The sequence below is a fragment of the Nannospalax galili genome, unplaced genomic scaffold, assembly GCF_000622305.1.
Source record: "Nannospalax galili isolate Female #2095 unplaced genomic scaffold, S.galili_v1.0 scaffold342, whole genome shotgun sequence".
Lineage (NCBI taxonomy): Eukaryota > Metazoa > Chordata > Mammalia > Rodentia > Spalacidae > Nannospalax > Nannospalax galili.
Genome location: NW_008349359.1, coordinates 2,599,686 through 2,622,803, shown reverse-complemented (window position 1 = coordinate 2,622,803; position 23,118 = coordinate 2,599,686). Strand labels below are relative to the sequence as shown.

The following is a 23,118-nucleotide window of genomic DNA, read 5'->3' as shown; positions in this document are numbered from 1 at the left end:
GTGATTAGGGAGTGGTGAGCTCTAGGCATCAGTCTCATGATCTACCAATGGGAACAAAGTGTCACAAGGCATTCCTTGTGGCTCCAGCAGTTGGGCCGTTGCCTCAGGCCTGCTGTATGGCTGTCAATAAGACTTTCACCCTAGGCTCAAGTCTGTCTCCCACACACCATGGTCTCTTCTGGTCCTGTGATCAGGTGTATGTGAGGAGTAACACTTGCTTACAGTTTTTGATGCTCTTTCCTGGGCAGGCTTATTCTGCAAGCAAGCAGGCTTCCAGCTAGGCTGATTCTCATCTTCCCTGCTGAGATCTCTCCTTGCTTAACAAGTCCATTTAGAGACTTGTCTCTTGCAGGATGAAAGCTTAGGGCATATTATCTTGGCTGTTTTCTCTCATTGAGTTTCAGTGGTTAGACCTCTCACCTGCCATTTTACCCCAAAGTCCTAAGTAGTATTTAATAAGTGCTGTATTTTGCCCTATTTTTCTTACGGGCACTTTGTAATTTGTGTTGTTTTAAAAATAAGATTGTAGCCGGGCGTGGTGGCGCATGCCTGTAGTCCCAGCACTTGGGAGGCAGAGGCAGGCGGATCCCTTTGAGTTCAAGGCCAGCCTCATCTACATAGAGCCAACTCTATGGTTAATGTCACATTGCTATTTTGAAGTTGACACTTTGAATATTTACATGACCATTAGCAGGCAGGCATTTTACATATTTAAACTTGGCATTTATATTATGCACAGTGGCAAAATAATAGCACAAAATGGTTTTATGTTAGAGATAGGATAACAGAGCTTTTCTATTTCTAGTTATTTTCTTCATAAACTCTACTGTTAATATTTTTCTACATAAGGAAAAATACTGACATTCTGGAATAATTTGTTAAAGTTCTATGAAAGCCACTTGAAAAAAACTACCTTAGATGACTGGGATGAGGCTCTCAAAGACCATGTTATGTAGAAATGCAGCTCTTTATTTTAGTGGAAGAAAGTTACTTGGATCTTCCAGAAAGTAATCACTATTTAGTTGAGGAATTTGAATTTTTACATTTGCATGTACAAAGGTTTATTATTTGGGGAATTTAGAATGTAAAATTATATAGTATATCTTTTTGTCAAAGGAAGTCTTAGGATCATTAAAAGCTCATACATTGTTCATGTGCTTCCATTTTATGAAATTGTATATATAAATGTAACGATATTTCTTTAAAGAATGGGGAGATGCCTCAGTGTTTAAAGTGCTTGCCAGTAAGCATAAGGACTGGAGTTTGGATCCCAGAACCCTTGTAAATGCTGGGTGGATGCGGTTGCCCACCTGTGATTCCCACCTCAGAGGGCAGAATCAGGATCCCCTGAGCAAACTGGCTGTCAAGACTAGCCATATGAATGGGTTCTGGGTTTGATTGAGAGACCTTGCCTCAGTGGGTAAAGTGGAAGGTGAGGATGATTCCCAACATTAGCCTTGGGCTGCCATATGCATGCTCCTACACACATGTGCACAAACACATGCAGAAACATGCATACGCACACCACATGCATATATGAAAATGAAAAGAATTTCTATAGATACAATTTCTAGTTCATATATGTGTTCTTTTCAAAAAATTTTCAATGTAAGTTATTCAGTTATTTCAGTTAAAATCACTGCCTTAATTCAGTGAATGACTAAAAAGTTGTTTGGCTTTTCTGTCTGCATCAACTTTTTTCTTTTTTCTTTTTTGAGACAGGGTCTCCCTGTAGCCCCAGCTGGCCTGGAACTCACTATGTAGACCAGGATGGCCTTGAACTCACAGAGATCCACCTGCCTTTGCCTCCCAAGTGTTGGGACTACAGGTGTGTACCACCACGCCCGGCAGCATTAACTTCTTACTTCATGTTGTGAATGGTCACTGTCATCTGTTGGAGTCTCAAAGCACTGGCCTGAGTAAAAGAAGTTTTTTTGTTTATATATTCTCTCTGATGAGGATGTAATTAATTAAAGGACTTTTCAATTATTGAAAAATTCTTTTATATTCTCTCAAAGCAGGTGAAGATTTTTTTGTGTTTCTCTCTCTTCCCATCCTCCACCCCTCCTTTACTCCCTTCTTTCTTTTGACAGGTCTTCCTGTGTAGTTCTGGCAGGCCTGGAACTTATTATAGACCAAGCTGTCTTCAAATGTGTAGTGATCCTCCTGCTTCTACCTTCTGAGTGCTGGGGTTATAGGTCTGTGCTACCATGCCTGGCAAAGATTCTATTACTATCCAGAAATAACAGAGTAAATAACATTTTTTGATAACTAAATAATTTTAGTTATCCTAAGTAGACTAACTATAAACTAATTTATCTTACCCATGTAATTGCAGGGAAAAACTACACACGTGCACACACACACACACACACACACACACACACACAGAGGTTCTGGGTTTTATGTTTGCTTTGTGTGCTATGGAGTATAAACTAAGAGTTTAGAAGAATGGTTACTATTATAGGAAAATAACTGTACCTGTTCTGCATTTCTTGCTCTGGCTATTGTTTCAATGTATGGACAGTTACTCCCTTTTCCCAGTCTTTTTAAAAAAATATTTATTATTTTTATTTTATGTGTATGACTGTTTTGCCTGCTTTTATATAAATGCACCCATGTTATGCAATGCCTGTGGAGGTCAGAAGAGGGCATCAGATCCCCTGAAACTGAAGTTACAGGTCGTTGTTAGCGGCCATGTGGGTGCTGGGAATCGAACCCCAGTCCTCTTCAAGAGCCAGTGCTCTTAACTGCTGAGCCGTCACTCCATCCCCCTCCCCCTTTCTCAGTCTTAAGAATGTAAGAAATATGTAATAGCTAGATTAGACCATTGGCCTAGTCAGTGCAGAAGACTGCCTAGAAAAGTTATTCCTAGAAAAGTTATTCCAAATGAACCTTATTATTATTTCTTTTTTGGTCTTTTTGAGACAGGGTCTCCCTGTAGCCCCAGCTGTCCTGGAACTCACTATGTAGACCAGGCTGGCCTTGAACTCACAGAGATCTGCCTGCCTCTGCCTCCCGAGTGCTGGGATTAAAGGCGTGCGCCACCATGCCCACCCGTATTTATTTTTTATACATCTATAATTTACTCTTTTGATTGTTTCACCCTGTACTTTTCTTTTTTTTCTTCTGGAAATAGTGACAAAATATTACTACCAATACCAACTTGGGGAGGAAAGGGTTTATTCAGCTTGCATCTCCTGAGTCACAGTTCATCAGGGAGCCCAAGGTAGGAACTTCAGGGCAGGAACCTGGAGGCAGGAGCTGGAGCACAGGCCATGGAGGAACACTCCTTACTGACTTGCTCCCCTGGCCCCTGCTCAACCTGCTTTCTTTTTTTTTTTTTTTTAATGTGTATATGTTTATTGTTTGCATGTATGTGAGTGCACCTATGTCGTGTAGTGCTGCGGAGGTCAGAAGAGGGCATTGGATTCCCCTGGAACTAGAGTTAAGGACTGTTCGTAGCTGCCATGTGGGTGCTGGAAATTGAACCCGGGCCCTCTGCAAGAGCAGTCAGTGCTCTTAACCACTGAACGATCTCTCCAGCCCCTCAACCTGCTTTCTTATACAACACAGGCCCACCTGCCCAGGGGTGGCACCACCCACAGTGGGCTGGACCCTCCCACATCACTCAACAATCAAGAAAATGTCCCACAGACATGGCCACAGGCCAGTCCAATGGAGGCAATTCCCCAATTGAGGCGCCCTCAGCCCAACCCAGGTGTGTCAAGTTGACACTAAAGCTATCCAGCACACATGTGTTCCAGGGTCTCAACTCAGGTAGTCCAATTTGAGTAGCAAGCACTTTTACCCATTGAGGCCTTTCATTGGTCCCCCCCCTTTTTTTTTTTCAAAGACAGGGTCTCCTGTTGCCCAAACTAGTTTTTTAAAATATTTTATTTATTATTTTTTGTGTATGAGTGTATCGCCTGCATGTATGTGAGAGTGCACCTGTGTTGTACAATGCCTCGAAGGTCAGAAGAAGGCTTTGAATTCTGGGTCCCCTGGAACTGGAGTTAAGAACGGTTTGTAGCTGCCATGTAGGTGCTGGGAATCGAACCTGGGTCCTCTGCAAGAGCAGTGTTCTTAACTGCTGAGCCATTGAGCCACCTCTCCAGCCCCTGCCCAAACTAGTTTTTTTTTAGTCTTTTTTGAGACAGGGTCTCCCTGTATCCCCAGCTGTCCTGGAACTCAGTATGTAGACCAGGCTGGCCTTGAACTCACAGAGATCCGCCTGCCTCTGATTCCCGAGTGCTGGGATTAAAGGCGTGGGCCCAGCCTCCAAACTAGTTTTTAACTCACTATGTAGCCAAGGTTGGCTTTGAACTGATCTTCCTGTCTTCACCTCTCAAATGCTGGGATTACAAGTGTATACCATGATACCCATGTCAGTGTCTGTCTTTTTGTGATACTGGGGATTGAACCCTTGGCCTCTGTGCTGGATAGCTTTAATTGTCAGCTTGACACATATGGGTAGAAGGAGGCTCAATTGGGGAATTGCCTCCATTAGGTTGGCCTGTGGCCATGTCTGTGGGATTTTTTTTTGTGATTTATTTTTATTTTTATTTTTTAATTTTTGAATGATGTGGGAGGGCCCAACTCACTGTGGGCAGTGCCATCCCTGGGCGGGTTGTTCTGTATTGTATAAGAAAGCAGGCTAGCCGGGCGTGGTGGCGCATGCCTTTAATCCCAGTTGGGAGGCAGAGGCAGGCGGATCTCTATGAGTTCAAGGCCAGCCTGGTCTACATAGTGAGTTCCAGGACGGCTGGGGCTACAGGGAGACCCTGTCTCAAAAAGACCAACAAAAAAAAAAGAGAAAGCAGGCTAAGCATGGGCCAGGGGAGCAAGCCAGTAAGCAGTGTTCCTCCATGGCTGTGCTCCAGCTCCTGTCTGCAGGTTCCTGCCCTGAGTTCCTACCTTGGGTCCTCAGTGATGAACTGTGACCCGGGAGATGTAAGCCAAATAAACACTTTCCTCCCCAAGTTGGTATTGGTCAGAGAGTTTTGTCACAACAATTGAAAAGAAACTAGAACAACCTCTCACATGCTAGGCAAGCACCGTACTTCTCAGCTGTATGCCCCATCCCTAGTCTTTTTTGTATTTTTTTATTTTGAAATAGAGTCTTGCTAAGTTGCCTAAGATGACTTTGAACTTGAGATTCTCCTCTGCCAGCCTCTCAGGTAGTAGGGTTATGGGCCTGTGCTCCCCTCACCCCTCCTCTGTCATCTGGATTTAGAAAAATGGTACATAGGATATTGGACAAATCTCATTATTTTAAGCAGCAGAAGTCCATTTCCTTTAATGGAATATAATGTGTGCATGTCTGTTTGTACGAATTTATATATGCTCTATGCATGAAGAAAGTATTGTTTCAAATACAACTTAAGCCATCAAGGCACCTTGAATTATAGAGCTCAGGGAAATAGATGATCTTCTACTTTTTCCCTTTACACTTTTTGGTGCTTAAGAAATTGGGAAGAATAGGCAGGCATATTTCTTTCATAATGAAATGGACTAACTGTAGGGCTGGGAATATACCTCAGTAGTAAAAGTACTTAGCATATGTAATGCTGAGTTCAATTCCCAGCAAAACACACACACACACACACACACACACACACACACACACACACACGCATACGCATGCATGACTGTAATGGTAGTTACAGATATGTTCAACATTTATGTTCTTAGTCTTTATCATCTCTTTAATGTTTTGTCTGTTTTAAATAGTGCAGTATATTATATTACCGTGAAAAGCTATTTAGATTGTGAACTTATATCTTATTTGTGGGAAAATATAGTAGTATTTGAGTGCTAATTGTGTGATAGAAACAGAGCTCTCAAATGATAGACTTACATATTTTATCTTGTTTTAATATCTTATAATCTAACATCCAATTCATGTACACAGCATCTCTTTTTCTTTTTTCCTTCTGCCTGGGTTCCCTACTGGCTGATTCGTCTTTCTATAGGTCTCTGTCCCCATCACACCATGGAAACTCACTGCTCAGTCATCTGCACCGTCCATCACACACCCTCCCCCTCCCCTTCCCTTCCTTCCCTCCCTTCCCTCCCTCCCCTCCTTTCCTTCCTTTCCTTCCTTTTCTTTCTGTCATACTTTGTAGTCCAGGTAGGCCTTAAACACACAATCCTTCAGCTTTGACCTCCCAATTGCTAAGATTGTAAGCATTCTCCACCATACCTGGCTGTTCCTTCATTTTTCAAATATATTTTATTTATTATTTTTTAAATTTTATTTTAATGTCTAAGTGTATTGCTTGCATGTTTGCATGTGGACCCATGTTGTGCTTTGCCTAAAGAGGGCGTCAGATTCCCTTAGAACTGGAGTTACAGACAGTTTTTAGCCGTCTTGTGGGTTCTGGGAACTGAACCTGGGTCCTCTGCAAGAACAACAAGTGCTCTTAACCTCTGAGCCGTCTTTCCATTCCCCATCCCTTCATTTTTTAACAAATCTTAAAAAAATTAAAAGTAGTCATGATGATTAAAAAACAAAACGTGCCAGGCGTGGTGGCACACACCTTTAATCCCAGCACTTGGGAGGCAGAGGCAGGCGGATCCCTGTGAGTAAAAGGCTGGCCTGGTCTACATAGTGAGTTCCAGGACAGCTGGGGCTACAGGGAGACCCTGTCTCAAAAAAGACCAAAAAAATAAATAAATAAAAAAAAATAAAATAAAATAAAACACAAGAGTATAGCAAAACTTTGAATCAGCTGGGCATGGTGGTACATGCCTTTATTTCCAACATTCAGAAAACCAAAGATCATGAATTTGAGGACACTCTGGACTACATAGTTGAGACTGTCTCCAAAAAGGAAAAAAAAAAAAATCAAATATAACAGAAGAACAGTCTCTTACTTTCCTTCTCAGTTTACTAGTGCTACTAGTTTCTTGTGAGGTTTTTCCCTACATATAGTCTATTATAGTCACGTCTATATACACATAAAGTGCAAATGTAATTATATCTGTGTATATATATGTATACACACACACACACACACCTGATATGTTCCCAACATATGGAGTAACACTATGTTATTCTGGAGTTTGATGTGACCTTTTCAATTCAATCAGTAAGACTTGGATTCTGTGCACCTTAACTTTCTGCAACAGTTGTGAGGCTTTAAAGACACTGATCAGATCTATTACTCCTCAGCCTTACTGAAACAATTCAAGGCCCTTCCTTTTTCAAGTAGGGTCCATATGCTTTAACATGATATACAAGACACTGAATCCCAGCTGCCCTCCTGCCTCTTGTGTTGAAACTGTTAGGCTTATACTGAGTATGCTGATCATTCTGATTTTTTTTCTTAAGTTTCTCAAAGTTTATAGTCTCTTGCCAACAAATTACTTTCTGTTTCTTAGGCTTTGGATAATTTCTGCTATTTTTCCACTTTTTTAAAAAACATAATATGTAGCCAGGCTTGGTCGCCCAAGCCTTTAATCCCAGGACTTGGAAAGTAGAGGCAGGCATATCTCTTGAGTTCAGTGCCAGTCAGGGCTACACAGTGAGATTCTGTCCCCCTGTCCCCCGCCCCATATAATATGTATAAAATAATGCTTACAAAAATCCAAACTGTGTTGGTACATACTTGTAATCCTGGCTCTTAGCACATTGGGGCAGGAGGATTGTGAATTCAAGACTGGGCTACATAGCAAAACCCTGTCTCAAAAAGTAAAAACAAGACCAAAGAAAGCAAAGTGTGATAGTGCTAGGTTTGTTTTGCCCCTCTTCTGGGTAATACTATTTTTTGTTTTCTTTTTGTTTTTTTTTTTTTAAATCAAAGTGTACAAGTAGTTTAATCAGTTCTACAAAGCTTGTTATGAACAACAGTAGTCCAGGTTCTGGTTCTAGATAAGATGGAGTAAGCACACTTCACCCTGTTTCTCCCACTGAATGCAGCTATAATACCTGGACACAATGCTTGGAGTGGCTTTATGAGGACTCTGAAAAGTAAATAGTAGGAGGCAGATTGGGGAAGAAGATCAGAATTCAATGTACCACTGAACCAGCGGTGAGTTGACTTTATTTTTTTCCTTCCAGTATGCCCCTGCCTGAATTTAATATACTGTGAAACATGGAAGTGGGCATTAACATGGACAGAAAAACCCCCAGAAGAAGTCCTCTAGTTCTGACTCAAGGAGCAAGAAGGGAGCTTCCTAATACACAGAGAAAATATTGAACATCCCACATCTTTTTTTTTCTTCATTCTCCTGCACCCAGGCCTCAAACAATCCTTGGCAGCCACTTTGTGGCCTCTGTGGGGGCAGGCAGGAGGAAATGGAGCCTACAAAGAGTAGGGTAAATCTCCATTGCTTTTTTTCTGTCTCTGCCCTTTTGTTGTTTGGTCCTGAAGTGAACACAGTCAGAGGTGTTAAACCCCAGCTTTCTGAAGAAAGGGGAACCTGGGAAGCTGAACAACTGCCAAAGAGGGAAGAACTTGGGAAATAAAGTTGTTTATGAACTGCTAAGCTGACTTCTAAGCTGTATCTGAGTGAGTCTAATCCTAATAAAACACACAGACACTGAGAATTGAATTATGAGATAAACCACTATCTACATCCTACACTGGATTCTACATGAGGATTTATGGAATACATTCAATGTGGCCATAAGGCTTTGATCATGAAGGCTTTGAAAACTGAGCTGGCATTAGAAATACAACCCACTGGACCAAGTACTAGATAAAACAAATAAATGAAAAGTGTTCTCGGTAGGATCTAAATAAAATCCAGGGTCTTATAATATAAGTCAAGATGTCCAGAATACAGATATACTAATTATCTTAAAAACCAGAAAAACCTAAATTCGTGTGGAAAAGAAAATAGATACTAATCATACAGATGTTAGCTTTATCTCAAAAACACTAAATCATATTATGACTGTGTTCCAAGAATGAACAGGAAGATAGAGCCTTACAAAAGAAACAGAATAACTAAAGAAGAACAAAGTGAAATTTGTAAAACTTAGAAATAAAATATGGAAAATGAGAATCTCAGTCATCAGTAAATAACAGGTTGGACCTGACAAATGAGTCAGCAAATTTAAAAATATATCAGTGGAAATTGAACAACAGAGAAGATTTAAAATAAACAGAGCATCTTTGACCTGTAACACCGTATCAGAAGCTCTAGCATTTGTATTACCAGAGACTGGGGATAAGAAGAGAGAATGAGTTTGGTGTAGCAAAAATATTTGATGAAATAATGGCATAGATATTGAAAACAGGATGCTGGGCATAATGGTACACTCCTGTAATCCCAGCATTCAGGAGTCAAAGGCAGGAAGAGCATGAGTTTGAGGCCAAGGAAAAATTGTTTTGAGAAAAAAGAAACCACCAAACCCACAAACAAAAGAAAAAGAAATAAAATTGTTTCTGTTTGTATATGATGTGATTATCCATATAGAAAATCTCAAAGAATCCACAAAGAAATTCCTGGAATACATAACTTAAGAACATGGCAGGGTCAGATCACAAAAAGCAATCAGATTTGTGTATGCAAGCAGTGAACAGTTGAAAACTGAATTAAAAATAGTAATTCCAGAAGTAAATATATATAGTATCTCTGCTCAGAAGTACAAAGTCCTGGTTAAAGGAATCAAAGAAGGTTGGGAATGGAAGTGTACTCTTGTAATCCTAGTACTTGAGAGTGGATGTAGGAGGATCAGGAGTTCAGGATCATCCTTGTCTGTATAGTGAGTTTGAGGATAGCCTAGGCTATGTGAGAACCTGTTTCACAAAACAAAATGTGAACTCACTTTGTAGGTCTTGATCTGGATCTCTCACTGCCCTTGAACTTGCTTTGTAACCCAGGCTGACCTTTGATTCATGATCCTCCTGCCCCCCGTCAAGTGTTGAGATTATAGATATACACCAATACACTGTGCTTGCCAACAGAATTTTCTTACAAAAAAGCTAATTCTAAATTAGAAAGACAAAAACTTAGAATTGTCAAAAAATTTGTAAAAAAAAAAGTTGGAAAAAATTAGAGGGTTTTAAGTGTTCTCATGACAAAATCAAGCATGTGAGATAACACATTATTAGCTTGATTGAGATATTCCACAATGTGTATATGTTTGAAAGCATATTTACATAAAATATTTGTCAATTAAAAACATATAAGCAAAATGAAAACAATACAAAGCTATTATAATCAAGATTGTATTATTCGCAAAAGGGTAGACCTGCAGATCAATGTAATAGAATAGAAATTTCAGAAATAGACCCCCCCTCACAGGAGTGGTAAGAGAACTTAGCAGTAAAGAGCTTGTCTGGAAATTACAAAGCCCTGAGTTCAGTCCTCAGCACTATAATCAATCAATATCAGTTAATGAATCTATCCATCTATCCATCCAACACAAATATAGCTAATAATCTTTTTCCCATTCAAAGTTGCAATACCAATTCAGTATAAAAAATAGTAAACTTCAACCTAACCCTACATATCATACAAAAATTAAGATGAACTATCTAAATATGATATAAAATGTGACATAAAAGCTATAAAGCTTTTTGGAGAAAATGAGAGACTGGTTTTATCAAGAAGTTCATTGGATGACACCAAAAGCATGATTCTTCTATTTTTACATTTTTTGATTTATTTTTATTTTATGTGTATGCATTTATGCCTGCATGTGTGTAAGTGCACCCAGACGAGGGTGTCGGGTCCCCTGGAACTGGAGTTATAGACAGCTGTTAGCTACCATGTGGGTGCCGGGGTTCGATGGGTCTTCTGCAAGAATACCCAGTGCTCTTAACTGCTGAACCATTTCTCTAGCCCCAAAAGCATGATTCTTAAAAGGGAAAGAATGATGACTTATGCTTTATTAAATTAAAAAGCTTGCTTGCAAGACATCATTAAGAATGAAGCTGGGGCCAGGCATGGTGGCACACAACTTTATCTCAGGAGAGGAGGCAGATGCAGGTGGAGGCCAGCCAAGACAACATAGTGAAACCCTGTTCCAACAAAACAAACAACAACCAATCAAATAAACAGATAAACAAAAAGAGTGAAGCTGTGGCCTGGTGGCACACACCTATAATCCCAGTATTTGGGAGGCCGAGGTGAGAGGATCAAATTTTCTGGGTTTCTTAGCAAGACCTTGACCCTTTTTTGTTTTTCAATTTTATTTATTTTTAATTTATTTGTATGTGTGTATTGTCTGCATGTAGGTAAGTGCACCTGTGTCATGCAATGCCTGAAGAGGACAGAAGAGGCTGTCAGATCCCCTGGAACTGGAGTTATGGATAGTTGTTAGCTGCTGTGTGGGTGCTGGGATTTGAGCCCGGGTCTTCTGCAAGAACAGCTAGTGTTTGTAACCGCTGAGCCATCTCTCAAGCCCCACTGACCCTTTCTTAAAAAAATGGAAAGGAGCCGGGCGTGGTGGTAGCAGCGCATGCCTTTGCTCCCAGCACTTGGGAGGCAGAGACAGGCAGATCTCTGTGAGTTCAAGGCCCGCCTGGTCTACATCGTGAGTTCCAGGACAGCTGGAGCTGCAGGGAGACCCTGTCTCAAAAAGACCAAAAAAAAAAAAAAGGAAAGGGAAGAGAAAAGGCAGATTACAGACAGGGAGATAAATTATGTATTTGTAAAGGACTGATGGACTGATGGAATTCGTGAAGTGTTCTGAAAAGGTAGCAGTAAGGAAAATAATAAAAAACTTAATAGGCATTAGCAGGTAATTTTAAGAAGAATATAGAGTAGAAAAATCAGCTCAGGAAAAGATGTTTATTTAACATTACCAAGCATTTAGGGGAATACAAAGTGAGATGCTACTGAACACCATTAAAATGGCTTGAACAAAATTGTAAATTCTTTGAATATTAGGCCCCATGTCATGTATTTTTCTCTCTCCTATGGTGTAGATACTTAATCTGTTGCTTCTAGGGCAGTAGTTGGTTTTGTTTCTTTTGTTGGAGAGTGGGCAAGTAGGAGGAGCAGATGCTAGCTGGGCCAGGAAGCCAAGGCTGCTTTGCTGTGTCCATGGCATTCCAGAAGTTCATTTTTACAGAATTACACTATTTCTTTTCTTTTTTTTTTTTTTTGACAGGGTCTCCCTGTAGCCCCAACTGGCCTCACTCAGAGATCCTCCAGCCTCTGCCTCTGGAGTATAGGGGTTAAAGGCGTGTACCACCATGCCTGGTGAAGTATTTGCTAATTTTAATTGACCTGGAATTTACTCCTTAAGTCAATTTTCCCATTACTCAATTTCAGAAACTTTTGTCCATTTCTGTGTGTGTATGTGTGATGTGTGCACACTTCCTGTTTGGGCCCATGTTCATACTGGATGTCTTCCTCTCTTGCTCTCTGCATTACTCCTTTTAGACAGGGTGTCCTACTGAACCTAGAGATCACCATTTTGACTAGGCTGGTGGCCAGAGAGTTCATGGGATCGCCCTGTCTCTGTCTCCCAGTGCTTGGGTTTAAAATACAACCATGCCTGACTTTTTTTATGTGGGTGCTGTAGACTAGAATCAGGGTCCTCATTACTTGCACCACAAATACTCTTGCCCAGTGAGCCATCTACAAAGCCCTTTAACATTTTTTATTACATTTATTTGTTATTATTTGTTTATTTTGTGTGAATGTGGGAGTGGGGGCAGGTATGTATGTGGCACAGCTTGTGTGTGGTCAGAGAACAACTTGAATGAGTCATTTTTTCCTTCCACTCTGTGGGTCTTGGAGATCAAACTAAATCAAACACAAAGGCGTGACAGTAAGTGCCTTTACTGTACCCTGAGCCATCTTGCCTGCCCTTTTTGGTTTTTAAAGATAAAGTCTTGCTATGTAGTCCTCATTTATCTCAAACTTACCATCCACCTGCTGTAGCTGCCCCCGTGCTGGGATAATGCCTTCATGTACTGTCTCTCACACCGGCTATGAAATACTTTTAACTAAGCTTTTCATTTTACTACTAAATTTGTTTGTTTTTATTTTGTCTTTTGAGATAGGGTCTCCCTGTAGCCAGGTCTGTCTTGTAACTCACTGTGTAGACCAAGCTAGCTAAATCTCACAGACATCTATCTACCTGCTTCTGCCTCCTGAGTGCTAGGATGAAAGGTGTGTGCTACCACGCCTGGTTTACTATTAAATTTTTTTAGGAGAAACAATTGATGCCCCTTTCTGATAATTTTATTTTTCTTTATCAGCAAGTCGTACAAAATTACTTGACTTTATTTTTTATTTATTTTAGACAGGGTCTCATTATGTAGCCCTGGATGGCCTGGAACTTGCAAACTGGCCTCAAACTCACAGAGATCTACCTGCTTCTGCCTCCTGAGTACTGCATGCCTGTTTTTTTTGTGTGTGTGTTTTTTTGAGACATAGGTGGCCCAAGCTTGTTTTGTCTCAAACTCCCTAGATAGCTATCACATTAAAAGGAAAAGCAGTAGTTGATTATTTAAAATGGTAAAAACAAAGATTTATAAAAGTTATATGCTTTTAGTATGTAAGATACCAGATCTGTTCCTTAAGAGGGAAAAAGACTTCTAGTCAGACAGGATAGTGCCTGCATGTAATTCTAGCGCTTGGGAGGCAGAGGCAGGAGGATCATTAGTTCAAGGCCAACCTGAGCTACGTGTGTGGATCTGTCTTAAAGACAAAATACGAGGTGGTGGCACACACCTTTAATCCCAGCACTTGGGAGGGAAAGGCTGGTGGATCTCTGAGTTCAAGGCCAGCATAGGCTACATAGTGAGTTCTAAGCCAGCTGGAGCTACAGGGAGACCCTGTTTCAAAAAAGACCAAAAAAAAGAAAAAAAAAAAAGGATAAAATACAATAAAACTAAAACTAAAAAGTAAGACTTTGACTTTGAGTAGCTAGGGAGAATTTGATTACTACTTGCTTCAGATGGTGCCCTTTTTATATCACAGTTGAAATCTGCTTAACTGGAAGGTGCTGTCTTGTCTAAAATATATATATTGTATCTGTCTAAATGAAGTATTCTTGTTATTTATTTGGTTTGACGTATCAGTGATCATTTCTCTCAAGCATTCAAGTATTATATTGGAGTGAGGAAATGCTAAAATACTAAGAAAGCCTTAGGGTTGTTATCTGTGGCTGAAGAAGATCTTGTTTATACATTCAGGATTGTTTGTAAACAATTACTTTAATGTAAGAAAAGAAGAATCAGAAAGTTAAGTGTTTATTTTTAAATTTTACATAATACTTTATTTTTTGAAAATTTCCTGCATACATATAATGTGTTTTTCTCATATTCATGCCCACTTTCCCCCCTCCCTTGTTTACTCTTTGAGACAGGGTCTTGCTTTGTAGTCCTAACTAGTCTGGAATTTGCTAAGTATCCCAAGCTGATCTTGACTTCCCATGATCCGCTGCCTCCCCAGTGCTGGGATTATAGACATGCATCCCCACAGTCAACTGGCTTGTTGATATTGTTTCCAATCTGTATTTTCTTGTGGCCAGCAATACATGACTTCCAGAATCCAGTGCTGGCTTGCTTGCTCTGACTACTGTAGCCTCTTTTTCTCTAGCTCTATCTTTATACCGGATTTTATTTCTCTCACTTTTCCTCAGGGAACCCTTATTTTAGTTGTCTTATTACTTACCCCTTTGTCCTGTCAACCCTATGCAGGCCTTGCTAAGTGACTAACTTGCTGCTACCTGAAAATCTAATTCATTCTGGGTACTAAATGGTTGATATTGCTCCTACAGGAATATTTAGACTTTAAGAGGTGTATTTAGTAGGAGATGAAACTGTAGGGAAATTGTAGTCAAAAAAAAAAAAAGTAAACAACAACAAAAAAAACCAGAAGTAGAGCCAGGTATCGTGGTATGCACCTGTAATCCCAGTAACTTGGAAGGCTAAGGTAGGAGGATCATGAGTTCTAGGCCAGCCTGAGCTACACAGTGGGTACCTGACAAGTCTACCAGGGGGGAGGGAGGGATGACTGCATCAGAGCATATAGTTTATTTAGAGAAACTGAAGGAAATGAGGTTTCATAAGTGAAATAAAATGCACCTTGAATTCTGGACTAATGATTTTAATTTTGTTTATGGTTACTCAAGTAGGCAAGTGACATGGTAAAGACAGTATTTTAGGAAAATAATCCCATGATTAATGTGGGATTAAAAACATTAAGGGACATGTTTGCTGAGGTCCAAATGAGATTTGAGAATGGTGAACCTGCTTAATAGACAGTTGTCCTCTGTAAGAGCAAACAGTGCTCTTAACTACTGATTCATGTGTCTAGACCCCTAGATAAAAAAAAAAAAATTTTTTTTGGTCCTTTTGAGACAGGGTTTCTCTGTAGCCCCAGCTGGCCTGGAATTCACTATGTAGACTAGGCTAGCCTTGAACTCACAGACATCCGCCTGCCTCTGCCACCCAAATGCTGGGATTAAAGGTGTATGCCACTGTCCCTGTCCTAGATCAAGATTTTTTTTTTTTGTCTTTTTGAAGCAGGGTCTCCCTGTAGCCCCAGCTGTCCTGGAACTCACTATGTAGACGTCGCTGGCCTTGAACTCACAGAGATCCACCTGCCGCTACCTCCCAAGTGCTGGGACTACAGGCATGCGCCACCACTCCCGGCTAGATCAAGATTTTTAAAAGACTGAAATTACTAAAACCAAGAATAAAAGTAGGACTTTACTGAACATATTACAAAAAGAAAAGGGATTATTATTTTTTAAATATTTTATTTATTTTATGTGTGTGAGTGTATTGAGTGCATGTATGTGAGTGCACCTATGTCGTGCAATGCCACGGAGGTCAGAAGAGGGCTTCGGATTCCCCTGGAACTGGAGTTAAGGACAGTTTGTAGCTGCCATGTGGGTGCTGGGAATCGAACCCGGGTCCTCTGCAAGAGCTGTCAGTGCTCTTAACCCCTGAGCCATCTCTCCAGCCCCAGAAAAGGGATTATTATAAGGAAATAATATGGACAAATGCATGGCCACAAATTAAATAACAAATAAAGAAAGCAAATACCAAGAAGATACCAACTATAGAAGCTCAAAAGATATATAAAATCCCCCCAAAATCTGTAAGTATAGAAATTGAATTACTAATAATACCTATATGGCATTATAGTTGCTTCACTGGTGAATTCTACCAGTAGATTTTGATGCCCCTATGGAATTATTACTTTAATTTTCTATTGTTCATTGTTAATATATAGAAATAAAAGTGAATTTTGTAGCCAGGCATGGTGTTGTGCACTTGTAATTCAGCACTGGGAAGGCAGTGAATTAAAGAAAACTTAATACCAATTCCTTGGAAAATCTTCCAAATAAATAAGCAAGAAACACTCCTCTGTTTGTTCTGTGAAGTCTAAATAGTACCCTGATACCCAAGTTAGACAAAAACATCATAAGAAAACTGAATGGGATGTGGTAGCTCACACCTGTAATCCTAGCACATGACAGACTGAAGCAGGTGGGTCTTTGTGAGTTTCAGGCCAGCCTGGGCTACAGTATGAGACCTTGTCTCCATAAACAAAACAAAGGAAAGAAGCAAATTTTTTTCTTTGCCTGTTTCTGCTGGCTAAGATTGGGTGTGTAAGGAAGGATTCATTTGACTTGTTATGGAGATACAAAGTCAAATGCACTGCCTTGGGTGATGGTATTTTCGCTGGCAGAGTCCTGAGATGGTTCAGGGCATCATGTGATAAAACAGGGAGCGTGATTGTGTTTATACTGTATCCTGTGGTCTCTCCTGCTCTTAAAAAGCCACCAGGGTTCATAGCTTTGGAGACTCCAGTTGTCCTGGAACCAAATAGGGGAAAATGCTGTTTTGCCACTGAAATGTTTGGCATCCTTGCCAAAAATCAGTTGACTAAAATTTGACAGTGTTTGAAGTTTCAATTTTATTTGATTCATCTCTATGTGTATCTTTATGCCAACACTATGCTATCTTCATTGTCACTTTGCAGTAAACTCTGAAATCAGAAGTGTTAGTGCTTTGACTTGGTTCTCAAGATTATTTTGGCTGGATATAATGATGCGCTCTTTTAATCCCAGCACTTGACACAGAGGCAGGCCAGTCTCTGTGAGTTCCAGGCTGGCGAAGGTAACATAGTAAGACCCTGTTTTAAAATTACAAAACAAAGATTATTTTGACCATTTGAGCACCTTGTAATTCCGTATGAATTTGAGAATCAGCTTGCTCATTTCTACAAAGAAGCCAACTGGAATTTTACCAAGGATTGCATTGAATGTTTGATTTTTCATTACTTTTGTTAATCTTTGATAGATTTATCACTGTTTATTTGTTTTTAAATTTTTATATTGTGTGTGTGTGTATGAGTGTGTGTACTGTGGCCTCTGTGTGGTGGTCAGACAACTTGTGGAGTCACTTCTCTCCTGTCACCTTTATATACGTCCCCAGACTCAAACTCAGGTCTCCAGGCTTGTGCAGCAGGCACCTTTACTCGCTGAGCCATCTCACCACTCTTTGCTTAAGTCTTAATATGAAGTTACAAGGTATAAAAGTCCTTTGTCTTCACATTTCTCTCTTAGGCTTCCTCCTGATTCCTTTTTTTAAAAAGTATTATTTTTATTTTATGTGTATGAGTATATTGCCTGCATGTATGTGAGTGCACTCGTGTCGTGCAATGCTGCGGAGGTCAGAAGAGGGCTTCCGATTCCCCTGGAACTGGAGTTAAGGACAATTCATAGCCACCATGTGGGTGTTGGGAATTGAAACTGGTCCTCTGCAAGAGCAGTCAGTGCTTTTAACTGCTGAGCCATCTCTCCAGCTCCTGTTTTGTTTTTAATTTTTATTTCTGTCATGATGTTCTAACATTAGCCTACTTCTTTTAAACTACCCACCTTCTTTGGGTAGCTAAATGTCTTCATTTACCTCGCCTATCCCCCATGCATTCTGCTTATTTCTTTCTATGAATCTAGCCCAGGGTCTCATACGTGGGAGGCAACTGCTCTCCCATTGTGAGCTGCATCTGCAGTCTGTTTCTCAATCCTAAAATGGAAGCTTTTTAAAAAAAATTCTCATTTCCAGTGATTTTATTTAGAACTTCCTCATCTTTTACTTAGATTACTGGTTGTTAATTGGCTCCCATTATTGCATTCATTTCCCAAATACAGTCTGGATCATGTAGCTTTCATGCTTGAAGACACTGGAAGCCTCTGCCCCATTATCTAACAGTGAGTCAGATCTGAATTCTTCCCTCCTAGTCTTACCATCAGCACCTCTGTCACCCAATTGGTGGGGATTTCCCATATACCAAATACTCCTCTAGCAGACCCAAAGTGGATATCCTCCTGTATTTCAGTTCTATTTGATAGCATCAGATCCCACAATTGAAGACTCAGCTCCACAAGATTGCTCTTACTTCACACACAAATTGCAGGTAGTAGGTTGTCAAATTTTTGACAGACAAGGGCTCCCATGACCCCCTCTTTGGGTTCAATTAATTTGCTTGAATGGCTTGTAGAACTTGGAGAAGCACTTATTTATATTTACTGGTTTGTTATCAAAAGGGCCATATGAATAACAAAGGATACTTTCAATCACTTAAGAAATTATTAGGGCCCAGCTTTCCTGCCACCAGGCAGGAGAGGCCTGGGCACCACCATGCCATAGCAGCCAGGAAGGTAGGCACGCAGCTGGAGACGGAGATGGAAATCGAGTGCTGCCATCTGAGTGCCAGCATGAGTGGCCCCCCGAGTTCTTAAAGCATCTGCCAACCAAGCTCATCGACAGAGATGACATGACCTAACCTCTCCCAAAGGAGTTGAAGCTGGAGCAGCCCTTGAAGAAGCCCCTGCAGCAAAGAGCAAGTCCACACCAGGCCCAGCTGACTGAAATGCACAAGCACTCTACTGCTGCCATGCACTGAGGGAGCCTCAAGTCAGAATCCCTACAAGAATCCAATCTGAGCATGGCCAAGTCGAAGCTATGGATGATTGAGGAAGCAAGCCTACATTGCCAAAGATGGAGGTTGTCAGAGGAGAGTCTTGAAGAGGACTTTGCCCTTGTGCATTATAGCATGGTTCCTCAAAGATCTCACAGGTCAACAGCCATCTGGATGACAATGACAACAGTGGTTGCTGCTACTGCTTGTGCTGGAACGACTTGAGTGACTCGGGGGCCTTCATGGGCTTCTCCAGTGCTCCACTCAGCAGCCGAGAAATGAGTGGGGATCTGCGCAGTGGACCGGAGTGACCCAGGCCCCCAGCCATCTTGGTCCTGTCCCCTCTGTCCAGAGGATTGTATCTGGAGGATTTTAACCAGAGGAGCAAGGATTTGGGCCAGTCATGGATTTGAAGCAGCTATGTTCTGGGGGATCTAGCACTTCTTCTGACTGCTGTGGGCATTGCAGGACATGAGTGTACTTGGGTACATGCAGGGAGAAACACTGTTTGAGAGCCTGAGAACTTAAGGAAACAGAACTAGAACTGAGGTCCCCTCCTGTGAGCTGGGGTCATGGTCCCTTCCCATGGGCTTGAGCTGTGGTCCTCTCCTGTGAGCTGGAACGCCCTATCCTGGGAGCTGGAGCTATGGCTCCTCCTGTGAGTTGGAGCTGTGGTCCTCTCCTGTGGGCTTGAGCTCTGGTACTCTCCTGTAGGCTAGAGCTGTGATCATTCCTGTGAGCTGGCGTCATGGACCCTTCCCATAGGCTGAAGCTGTGGTCCCCTCCTGCGAGCTGGAGCTATGGTCCCCTCCTGTGAGCTGGAGTTGTGGTCCCCTCCAGTGAGCTGAAACTGTGGTTCCCTCCTGTGACCTGGAGCCATGGTCTTCACCTGTGGGCTGGAGCTGTGGTCCCCTCCTGTGAGCTAGAACTATAGTCCCCTCCTGTGAGCTGGAGCTGTGGTCCCCTCCAGTGAGCTGCAGCTATGGTCCCCTCCTATGAGCTGCAGCTGTGATTCCCTTCTGTGAGCTGGAGACACGGTCCCCTCCAGTGAGCTGGAGCTATGGTTCTTTCTATGAGCTGGAGCTGTGGTTCCCCTTCTGTGAGCTGAAGCTGTGGTCCTCTCCTGTGATCTGGAGCTAGGGTTCCCCACCTATGATCCTGAGCTATGGGCCCCTCATGTGAAATGTAACTGTGATACCCTCATAATAATATGGACTCCCAGTCCCAGGAGGGATGAGCAGAATGAACTGTGCAGGGTCAGGTGCTCACCCACTGTTGAAGATTATTGCATCTCTCAACTCTCACCAGAGAAGTTTCCTTACTCAGCAGATGGTGATTGACACAGAAACTTACGGTTTTCTAATGTGCGGGGAGGAAGGGGCTGCCTCTCTCAGGCTTCTGGAGCTCAGGACTTGGGAATCATTGCAGAGGAGGAAGTGGAAAGACTGTAAGAGCCAGAGGTGGTGGATGACCATGGGGGGCAGAGTTCTCCAGCCAGCTAGCTAGTTACTCATATGAACTCACAGCAATGGTAACAGCATGCACAAGTCCTATGCAAGCTCAAGTGGATGAGCCCATGCTGGAGAACATTTGGGGATTCAAGTTAGACTATATAGGCTTTATTACCCAGGGAGAGTACAATGAATTAAGTGGCAGCGGCCGGGGGGTTGGGGGGAGAATAGATGGGAGAGGGGATATAAATGTCATCAAATTATATTGTCTGGAAATCACAAAAATTCAATAAAAATGCTTAAAAAAAGAAATTATTAGGATTTTTAAGAATTAAGTAAGTGAGATAGGGACAAAAATATACATTTTATCCTTCATAACCATTGTACAACCAGCTGGAAATGAAAAATGTTTGGGAGCTTGGGATATATATCTTAGTGGGTAGAGTGCTTGTCAAGTGTTGATGTGGGTTTGATCCCGAGCACCACAAAAATGGGCTCATCCTTGGCTATGTAGCAAGCTCAAGGCTAGCCTGGGCTAGTGTTGATGTGGGTTTGATCCCGAGCGCCACAAAAATGTGCTCATCCTTGGCTATGTAGCAAGCTCAAGGCTAGCGTGGGCTATGTAAGACAGAGAGAGAGAGAGAGAGAGAGAGAGAGAGAGAGAGAGAGAGAGAGAGAATGAATGAGAATTTAGGAAAAAGTTCATTTGTACCAAACATGTATGTACTTGTTTTTGGTCATTATCCTCCAAACAATATAGTATCACAACTATTTATATAATCTTTACACTACATTAGATAGTGTAAGTAATCTAGAGAGAATCTAGTGTAAGACTCTAGAGAGCAGAGCAGTTTGCATCAGGCCAAGAATCAGAGAAAAGAGAAAATTGTTTGGCTTTCTCCTTTTTTCCTTTTCTAAAGTTATTTTTACTTAGTTTATCTGTATGAGTGTTTTGCCTGCATTTAGGTGCACCTATGTCATGCAGTGCCTGTGTAGGCCAAAAGAGGGCATTGGATTCCTTGGAACTGGAGTTTGAGATGGTTGTTAGCTACCATGTGGTTGTTGGGAACTGAACCCAGGTCCTCCGAAAAAACAGTCAGTGCTCTTAACCACTGGACCATTTCTCCAGCCCCTTTTTTTGAGCCAGGGTCTCACTATGTGGCACTGGCTGGCCTGGAACTTGCTATGTAGACAAGGAGGCTTCAACCTCACAGAGAGATTGCCTCTGCCTCCCAAATGCTAGGATTGAAGGCATGTGGCCACCATGCCTGACCCTCCTTTTTTTCCCTTTTTATTTTGTCTGCCTCTCCCCTGCTGCCCCAACATGGGATGGTGCTACCCACATGAAAAGGTAAGTCTTCCTCTATCAGTTAATCTTCTGAAATGCCCTCACAAACACATCAAGAGGTATGCCTTAACCTGGGTGAGTCTAAATCCAGTTCAATTAGCAACAAAAGGAAACCATCACAATGTACAAGGCTTTAGGCCACTTTTCATGTCTCTTCATGTCTTCTACAGAGCCTTAACCTACCTTAACCCTAATGTAACTTTACCCTGCCAGTTCTGATAATCATAAATGTATTCTTTTAAAAAATTATTAGGGCCAGGCATGGTGGCACATGCCTTTAATCCCAGCACTTGGGAGGCAGAGGCAGGCAGATCTTTGTGAGTTCAAGGCCAGCCTGGTCTACATAGTGAGTTCCGGGACAGCTGGGGCAACAAGAAGACCCTGTCTCAAAAAGACAAAAAAAAAAATTATTAGTGTATATCCATTGTACAAGGTGATGGGTTTCATAATGACACTTTCATTAAAGTCTATCAGATAGACCACATTCACCTCTGTTACTCTCCTCTGTCCACCCTCTCCCCTCCAGTGAGTTTCTTTCATATTCCCAAATAGCCAAATAGGCCCTCTTCTATTTTCAGGTGTATGTATGCACCAGTTTTCATGTGTTTGTGTGTTTAATACCAATTGTCAACTTGACAGGATCTAGAATTACCTAAGAGACTGTGAGGGAATTCCTAGATCAGGTTAATTAAGATAGGAGGACTCGCCCTAAATGTGGGTGGCATCATGCCATGGAATGAATGTGTCCTGGACTGATGAAAAAGAGAAAGCTTGCTGAGTACCAGCATTCCTTTCTCTGTTTCCTGACAGTGGCTTTAGTGGGATCAGCTGCCTCTGTGCCTACTGTCAAGGCATCCCCACCATGAAGTTCTGTATCTTACAACTGAGCCAAAACAAACACTTTTGTCCTAAAGGTTACGGCCTTCACTACCAGCCAAGACTCATTTTAAGTGCTTTTGTCAGGTATTTTGCCACAACAAATTCATACACACATAAATTTAGGTTCTACATACAAGAGAAAACTTGCTATTTGACTTTCTGAGTCTGACTTATTTTACTTAATATGATAATCTCTAGCTCCATCCATTTTCCTGCAAATGGCATATTTCTTCTTTATGGCTGATTAAGATTCTTTAAATGGGACTTGGAGAGATGGCTCAGCAGTTAAGAGCACTTGCTGCTCTTGCAGAACTGGGTTCGGTTCTTTGCATCTACATGGTGGCTCAAAACTGTTCATAACTTGAATTCCAGGGGATCTGGCATTTTCTTCTGGCCTCTGTGGGCACCAGGCACTTACAAAGTACACATATATAACATGCAAGCAAGACACTCATACACATAAAATAAATAAAAAAATTTAAAACCCCACCTCTTTAAATGTATACTCTAATTCTTTGTAGTCTTGTGGGTAGCATCTTAAAATAGTCTCATAAATTTAAAATGTAGTGATTCGATTTTCATGTG

General features: G+C 41.4%; 1 protein-coding gene across 5 annotated transcripts in view; it reads left to right on the top strand.

Annotated features, from left to right (window-relative positions):
- The window catches only part of Ttbk2 (tau tubulin kinase 2), a 170,168-nt gene that overhangs the window by 59,038 nt on the left and 88,012 nt on the right, over positions 1–23,118 (top strand). For 2 of the 5 annotated variants that reach the window (XM_029570229.1, XM_029570230.1), the window contains one exon: positions 7,925–8,036. The exons of the other annotated variants lie outside the window; for them this stretch is intronic. The gene's annotated coding sequence lies outside the window, so the exon portion shown is untranslated. The remainder of the gene's footprint in view (positions 1–7,924; positions 8,037–23,118) is intronic. 5 annotated transcript variants of the gene reach the window in all.